We start from the raw sequence: 7,826 nt of genomic DNA on the forward strand, positions 1-7,826 counted from the left end.
AACAGTGGAAACAGTGTCAGACTTTATTTTTTTGGGCTCCAGAATCACTGCAGACAGTGACTGCAGCCATAAAATTAAAAGACGCTTACTCCTTGGAAGGAAAGTTATGACCAACCTAGATAGCATATTCAAAAGCAGAGACATTACTTTGCCAGCAAAGGTCCATCTAGTCAAGGCTATGGTTTTTCCAGTGGTCACGTATGGATGTGAGAGTTGGGCTGTGAAGAAAGCTCAGTGCTGAAGAATTGATGCTTTTGAACTGTGGTGTTGGAGAAGACTCTTGAGAGCCCCTTGAACTGCAAGGAGATCCAACCAGTCCATTCTGAAGGAGATCAGCCCTGGGATTTCTTTGGAAGGAATGATGCTGAAGTTGAAACTCCAGTACTTTGGCCACCTCATGTGAAGAATTGACTCATTGGAAAAGACTCTGATGCTGAGAGGGACTGAGGGCAGAAGGAAAAGGGACGACAGAGGATGAGATGGCTGGATGGCATCACCAACTCGATGGATGTGAGTTTGAGTGAACTCCGGGAGTTGGTGATGGACAGGGAGGCGTGGCATGCTGCAATTCATGGGGTCGCAAAGAGTCAGACATGACTGAGCGACTGAACTGAGCTGATGGCAATTCTATTTTTAGTTTTTTGAGGAACTCCCATACATTTTTTTCTTAGTTGCTGCATCAATTTATAATTTCACCAACAGTACATATTGGATTCCATTTTCTCCATATCCTCACCAACAATTGTTATTTGTAAAATTTTTGATGATAGCTATTCTGACAGGTGTGAGTTGATATTGCACTGTGGTTTTGATGTTCATTTCCCTAATAATTAGTGTTGTTGAGCATCTCTTCATGTGCCTGTTGGCCCTCTGTAATAGCTTCTTGGTAAAAAGCATCTATTCAGATCATCTGCCCATTTTTTAAATCATCTTTTTTTTTTTTTTTGGTTCTTGTTAAGTTGTGTGAGTTCTTTATATATTTTGGACATCAATACCTTACAGAATGATTCACTGCAATTATCTATCTAAATATTCCATCATATCTAAAATAGCAGGAGAATGTGACAAAAATTAACAATAACTTGTAAAAAAATTCCAAAGTATTTATTAAAGCAATATATGATGGTGATTACTTTCATATTTTTGCCTTAAAGAATTATATGAAAAATTGGAATGAATTTTGAAAATATTGATTTGGGGAAAACACTGATGAATTACAGTTTACAAGTCATGTGGAATCACATGAAATCACTTGACAGGCTTCCCTGGTGTCTTAGTGGTAAAGAATCCTCCTGCCAATTCAGGAAATGTGGATTTGATCTATTGATTGGGAAGATCCCCTGGAGAAGGAAATGGCAACCCACTCCAGTATTCTGATTGGGAAATCCCATGGACAGAGGAGCCTGACAGACCATAGTCCGTGGGGTTGCAAAAGAGCTGGACATGACTTAGTGACTAGAAAACAGCAAAGTCACTTGGCAGTAAGCAACAATCACTTGTAAAGAGATATACTTCTCCACACAGCCTGTGTTCTAAAACTGATCAGATCAGATCAGTCGCTCAGTCGTGTCTGACTTTGCGACCCCATGAATCGCAGCACGCCAGGCCTCCCTGTCCATCCCTCATGCATTCTCCACTTATCCTCAGATGAACAAGAATACAATCAGTAACAGAGAGATCCATTGATTTAACTACTTTCTTTTTGTTTTAATTGTAAAAGAAATACTTAACTACATTTGGAAGGGGAATTATCCTCTTTAAACCCATTGATTACTCTGACAATGGCTTATGGGACTTCATTAATTGTCTACAAACTTCCTTTAAGTAATCCTGCAGATAAAGTCAAATTCCTCCATGAAAAGAACTACAAAAGAAAGGCTTGTAGTAAAACATGTAACCTACTCTCTCCTAGCAGCCAGACAAGTAGACACAGCCCAGTTAGTTCCCAAAGAAGTAAGACATTATTTATATAGAGACTGCTGAAGTACTGTTTAGACAGTAGGAGCCTGTGTCTGAACTTATATGCTATTTCATGAAAGATCATATATCTACCATGGAGATATACTGTGTCAGAGAATTAAATAGAAGCTATAATGTTATTACTTCATCTTTCCCCTTTTAACAGTGGATTTAGGGAATTATAATTTCCTCAGGTCTTTTTTTTTTCCCCAAAAACTAATGCATTTATGTTAAGATTGAAAAAAGGTATTAAAGGTTGCATTTTCCCCTTGTTGGTGCCACCATTTTGTTGCTACTGAGGGACTATAGAAGAGGTGGCTACTACTGTTTCATTAAACAGGACCTCTGTGAAGTTCAGTGGCACAACACGTGTTCTGCTTTTCTTTTGAAAATGTACTCCGTTAAAATCACATTCCTTTGCCAGTCCAAATTCATGGAGGTGTATACGTTTTTATTCAAATTATCCGAATTCTGCCTCTGAGGCAGGGGATATAAAATAAAACAATGAAGCCACAACACAACAATCTTAAAGGAGTCAGTTGCTGTATGGCTGATTGAGATTCATCAGTTGGCACCGATTGTGAAAAGAGCCAGTCTCATGAAGATGACCAGAATATACCTGCATGGAGACAGCTGTAATAGGCTGCTCTCTGTTAAAGGCTTAAAGAACTCCTTAGTTATTTTTATAGCTTCAGAATTGGAAGTGTCATCTTTTAATCCTTGATTTAATCATAAATTGAGGTCTGATCAAGGGATTGTTAAAATATGTTATTTTTTTTTTGTTTCCGCTATAAGTAATCATTATAATTCCCCAGAATGAATGGAAAGAGAAACAAACTCTCACCTCTAATAAAAGATCATTTACAGTTTAGAACAAATGTTTATTATAACATCCTGAATATAAGGGATTCCAAGATACTGGAAACTCACACAGGATGGAATGAGAAAGCATCTGGACTACTTTCCATAGAGGTTACACTGGTAAAATAAAGTTGAGTTATTTTTTCAGTTGCATAAGGAATGTGTGGTTGTGATGGAAGATGTGGCAGGAAATAAAAGAGAAAAGGTTGATTGCTGCCAGGTCACAGGCTATCTTTCTGCTTTCCTGAAAATTTTGGAATTATTTCTGGGAAGCCAGAATTTTGAAAAAGGGAAATGACATTATCTAAACCTTATATTTTAGGAGCATAACTATTGTGCAAAGAAGAGTAAAGCACTACCAATAATTCTGTCAAATGGGGTAGCTGGGGTTGTAAATTGCTAAGAAGAGCCAGTTTGCTAAACTTAGCAATACTGAAAATGAGGAAAACGTTTAAAAGTTATATGTAGGTATTTGAGAAAATGTTAGACTATTAAAGGAAGGCGAAAGGTTCTAAAAGCTCTGGGATAGTTAGGGAGTTTGAGATGGGTGTATACCCACTACTGAATTTAAAATAGATCGCCAACAAGGACCTACTGTGTAGCACATGAACTCTGCTCAATATTCTGTAATAACCTAAATGGGAAAAAGAAATTGAAAAAGAGTAGATACATATATGTGAATAACTGAATCACTTTGCTTTACACCTGCAACTAACACAACATTGTTAATCAACCATACTCCAATATAAAATAAAAAGTTAAAAAAAAAAAGAATTTCATAATTTGCCATCATACCATGTCCCAGATATTAATGCAGTTCCTAAGAGAACACAAGATGGACTGGAAATCTCTGGGGAGCTCTGAAACTTTCATCTTTTGGGATGGAATACATACTATGAATACAATCAGATTAAAATATGTACCTGTGCTTATTGGCATCAGTGACGCCAAGTTCACAAATGCAGTTTACCCATACATTCTACAAGCTTAAAAACTAGTAAAAATATAAAGTTTAAAGACAATGTCTCTTCAAAGTCACATTTAATTGTTAGATATTTATGTAAGCTTGGAATTGAGTAGGCCACCTGGCAATTTTACAAGGTGAAAAAATACTTTACTCAAAATGACAGTTTGCTTCTACTTTCCTGGTGTGAAATTTCACTAATTATTGCTGCTGTGAGTTTCACAGTATTAAGAAACTGTCTGAACTTAGGTTATTGTTCATTAGGGCTTTCAAATCATCCCTAAAGTATTCATAATTTCAGACACAGTTATTTTACCATAGTTCAGTTCAGTTCAGTCGCTCAGTCGTGTCCGACTCTTTGCGACCCCATGAATCGCAGCACGCCAGGCTTCCCTGTCCATCACCAACTCCCGGAGTTTACTCAGACTCACGTTCATCGAGTCAGTGATGCCATCCAGCCATCTCATCCTCTGTCGTCCTCTTCTCTCCATTTATGGGGTTATATGTATTATCTAGGTAATCTTTACTTTTAGCTGAAAAAGCTGAATAAGCATATAAAAAGGAGTTCATGTTAGAAGCCATTTTAGGAGTTCATTTTAGACCTGAAAGGAAGTAATTTCAAATATTTCAAGTAAATTCACAACTACGAAAAAATGAGAAATGCTAACTAAAACAGGGTGATGACACTTTTGTTCTAAACATAGAATTATAAAACCAAAATTGATCCTTGAAATAGTTGGCACAATTGGAAACAACAACATGGATTTATGGAAATGTTAAAAATTTCTAAATTCTAAGCTATGAAGAGTGAGAAATGGGACAGTAATGAATCTCAGCTCTTTCCTGTTGTCCCAGTGTCATTAGGAACATTTTTTGCTTTCGAAATGGTTTGAATTTACCAGTTCTCTCTAGTTTTCTCCTCTCCAGTCTTCATTCTTGCCTTCTCCCAGTTACTTAGTCTTTGGTCTTTGTCTTAGAGATTCAGTGGATTTATAACCCTCACTTCAATGTGTTCGAATACATGATATTCTGAAATAAAGTACAGTTGTCTCTTGAACAAAAGGGGTTTGAACTGTGTGCGACCACTTTATATGAGCACTTTTTTACAATAAATACTATAGTACTACATAGTCTGTGGTTGGTTGAATCAATGGAACCACAAATAGAAACAGCCTACTCCAAAAATACATGGGGGTTTTGATGCCCCTTATAATCCCCAAATTCCATTGTTCACAGGTCAGTTGTAGTAAGAGAAGAAAGATATGGGATATAAATAACAATTGTAAGAAAATATGTTGATTAACTATAGATATCATAACAATTTAATATTGTAAAGAATATTTTTGTTTAAAAAATAGTTTAGTCCACCAGTTTCTAAAATAGTGTGTTGAATTCTTTCCTATTGTGCTTATGAATTTGTCAATTTCTCTTTTTTAATTTTTTATAGCTTTAAATATATATATATATACACATATGTTGTGTGTGTATATATATATATATATATATATATATGTAGGCTATATATGGGCTTCCTTTGTGGCTCAGTGGTAAAGAATCCACCTGCAAAGCAGGAGACCTGGGTTTGATCCCTGGGTTGGGAAAATCCCCTGGAGAAGAGAAAGGCTACCCACTCCAGTATTCTGGCCTAGAGAATTCCATGGACTGTATAGTCCAGGAAGACGCAGAGCTGGACACAACTGAGCAACTTTCACTTTCACTTTCATTGAGGCTATGATGTTAAGTGCATACAAGTTCACAATTCTTATTTTTTTATTATCTTGTGTTCACTTTTTATATATATATATTTGCACATTTTCCATAAACTGTCTTGCCTGATATTCCAATTTTGCCAGATGTAAGATGTTCATTTTTTTTCCTGCTTGCAAATTGCATTTAATTTTATATTTTAGAAAACTTCATCCATTCTGGACCCATTCTGATTATTCTCTTTCAACTATTGATTCTTTATTATTTTCTTCACTTGAATTCTCATATCTCTGGTGAAAATTCTGAAACTATAAATCATGTTGCATGTATTTTCTTGAATAGGCTTTGTATGTTTCATGACTTTTCATCTTTTTTTCCCCTCAATCTTTACAAATTAGAAGATTAGAACTTAATGATCTTAAATTATTCAGCTAGATTTTGATTTAACTAATCTGCACATCTCTATGTTTCTATAGATTATATTAACCATTTATAATTTTGTGAGTATTTACATTTCTGTGATTTTTTTAATTTTTTGATTGGTATTCGTATCTTTTTTTTTTTTTTTAACTTTTTCCATGTTGTGTCTTCTGCTATGATGGGAAAATCTCCATATTTATTTCCCTTGATTTTTTTGAAGAAATAAATATAATTTTAATTAATTTTTTAGCATATTTTAAACATAATGACTTAATTAAAGTAACCTAACAAACACACATCATTTCATGGCAAATAGATGGGGAAACAGTGGAAACAGTGGCTGACTTTATTTTTGGGGCTCCAAAATCACTGCAGATGGTGATTGCAGCCATGAAATTAAAAGACGCTTACTCCTTGGAAGGAAAGCTATGACTAACCTAGACAGCATATTGAAAAGCAGAGGCATTACTTTGCCAACAAAGGTCCGTCTAGTCAAGGCTATGGTTTTTCCAGTGGTCATGTATGGATGTGAGAGTTGGACTGTGAAGAAGGCTGAGCGCCGAAGAATTGATGCTTTTGAACTGTGGTGTTGGAGAAGACTCCTGAGAGTCCCTTGGATTGCAAGGAGATCCAACCAGTTCATCCTAAAGGAAATCAGTCCTGGGTGTTCACTGGAAGAACTGATGTTAAAGCTGAAACTCCAGTATTTTGGCCACCTGATGCAAAGAGCTGACTCATTTGAAAAGACCCTGATATTGGGAAAGATTGAAGGCAGGAGAAGGGACGACAGAGGATGAGATGGTTAGATGGCATCACTGACTCAACGAACATGAGTTTGGGTAAAGCCCTGGAGTTGGTGATGGACAGGGAGGTCTGACATGCTGCAGTTCATGGGGTCGAAAAGAGTTGGACAGGACTGAGTGACTGAACTGAACTGAACAAACATATGAATTTAGCCTGGCTGAAACTGAAACTGAAAGTTGCTTAGTCATGTCCAACTCTTTGCAACCTCATGGACTAGACAATCCATGGAAATCTCCAGACAAGAACAATGGAGTGGGTGGCCGTTCCCTTCTCCAGGGTATCTTCCCAACCCAGGGATCGAACCCAGGTCTCCTTCACTGCAGGCGAATTCTTTACCAGCTGAGCCACCATGGAAGCCCCAGGGAATCTATCATGGCTATTACCCTCTAAATTCCCTATCCTCACTTTCATCTTATTTATATAATAGTCTTTATTTTGCCTTTTAAAAACCAAACTCAAATTATTAATTGTTATAACAGTTGGATTTATTAACCATATTTCTACCAATTACTTTGTTAAACCTTTTTCCTTATATTTTATTCCTTTATCTGCTCTTACTTATTTTAACAAGAAACTATTTTAAATTAATAAATGAGAGTTCAAGTTTTAAAATCTTTTATTGTTTTAGTAAAAATCTAGATTTATTTAGATCCCTCTTTGAATGATATATCTACTAAATATTACATTTTAAGGTGACTATTATTTACACTCCTTACTTTGAAGATGCAGTCACTGGTGGTGCAAGTCTGCTGCATATTTTCTATCATAAATTCATCACTTATTCTTTTTATCTTTGTTATGCTTCAGTTTCATTCTGATATGACCAGGTGTAAGATGTTCATTTTTTCCCTGTTTGCAACTTGCATTTAATTTTACATTTCAGGAAACTTCATCCATTCTGGACCCATCCTGATTATTCACTTTCAAATATTGATTCTTTATTATTTTCTTCACTTGAATTTTGCATATCTCTGGTGAAAATTCTGAAACTATAAATCATGTTACATATAGAAATGTTTTGCCTTTATGCTGGTTTGGGGTTAACTTTCATATGTGCATCAAACAAAGTTTATCCTTTCGATAAAACAATTTCTATGAAACTATTTATTTA

The sequence above is a fragment of the Bison bison genome, unplaced genomic scaffold, assembly GCF_000754665.1.
Source record: "Bison bison bison isolate TAMUID 2011002044 unplaced genomic scaffold, Bison_UMD1.0 scf7180017864465, whole genome shotgun sequence".
Lineage (NCBI taxonomy): Eukaryota > Metazoa > Chordata > Mammalia > Artiodactyla > Bovidae > Bison > Bison bison.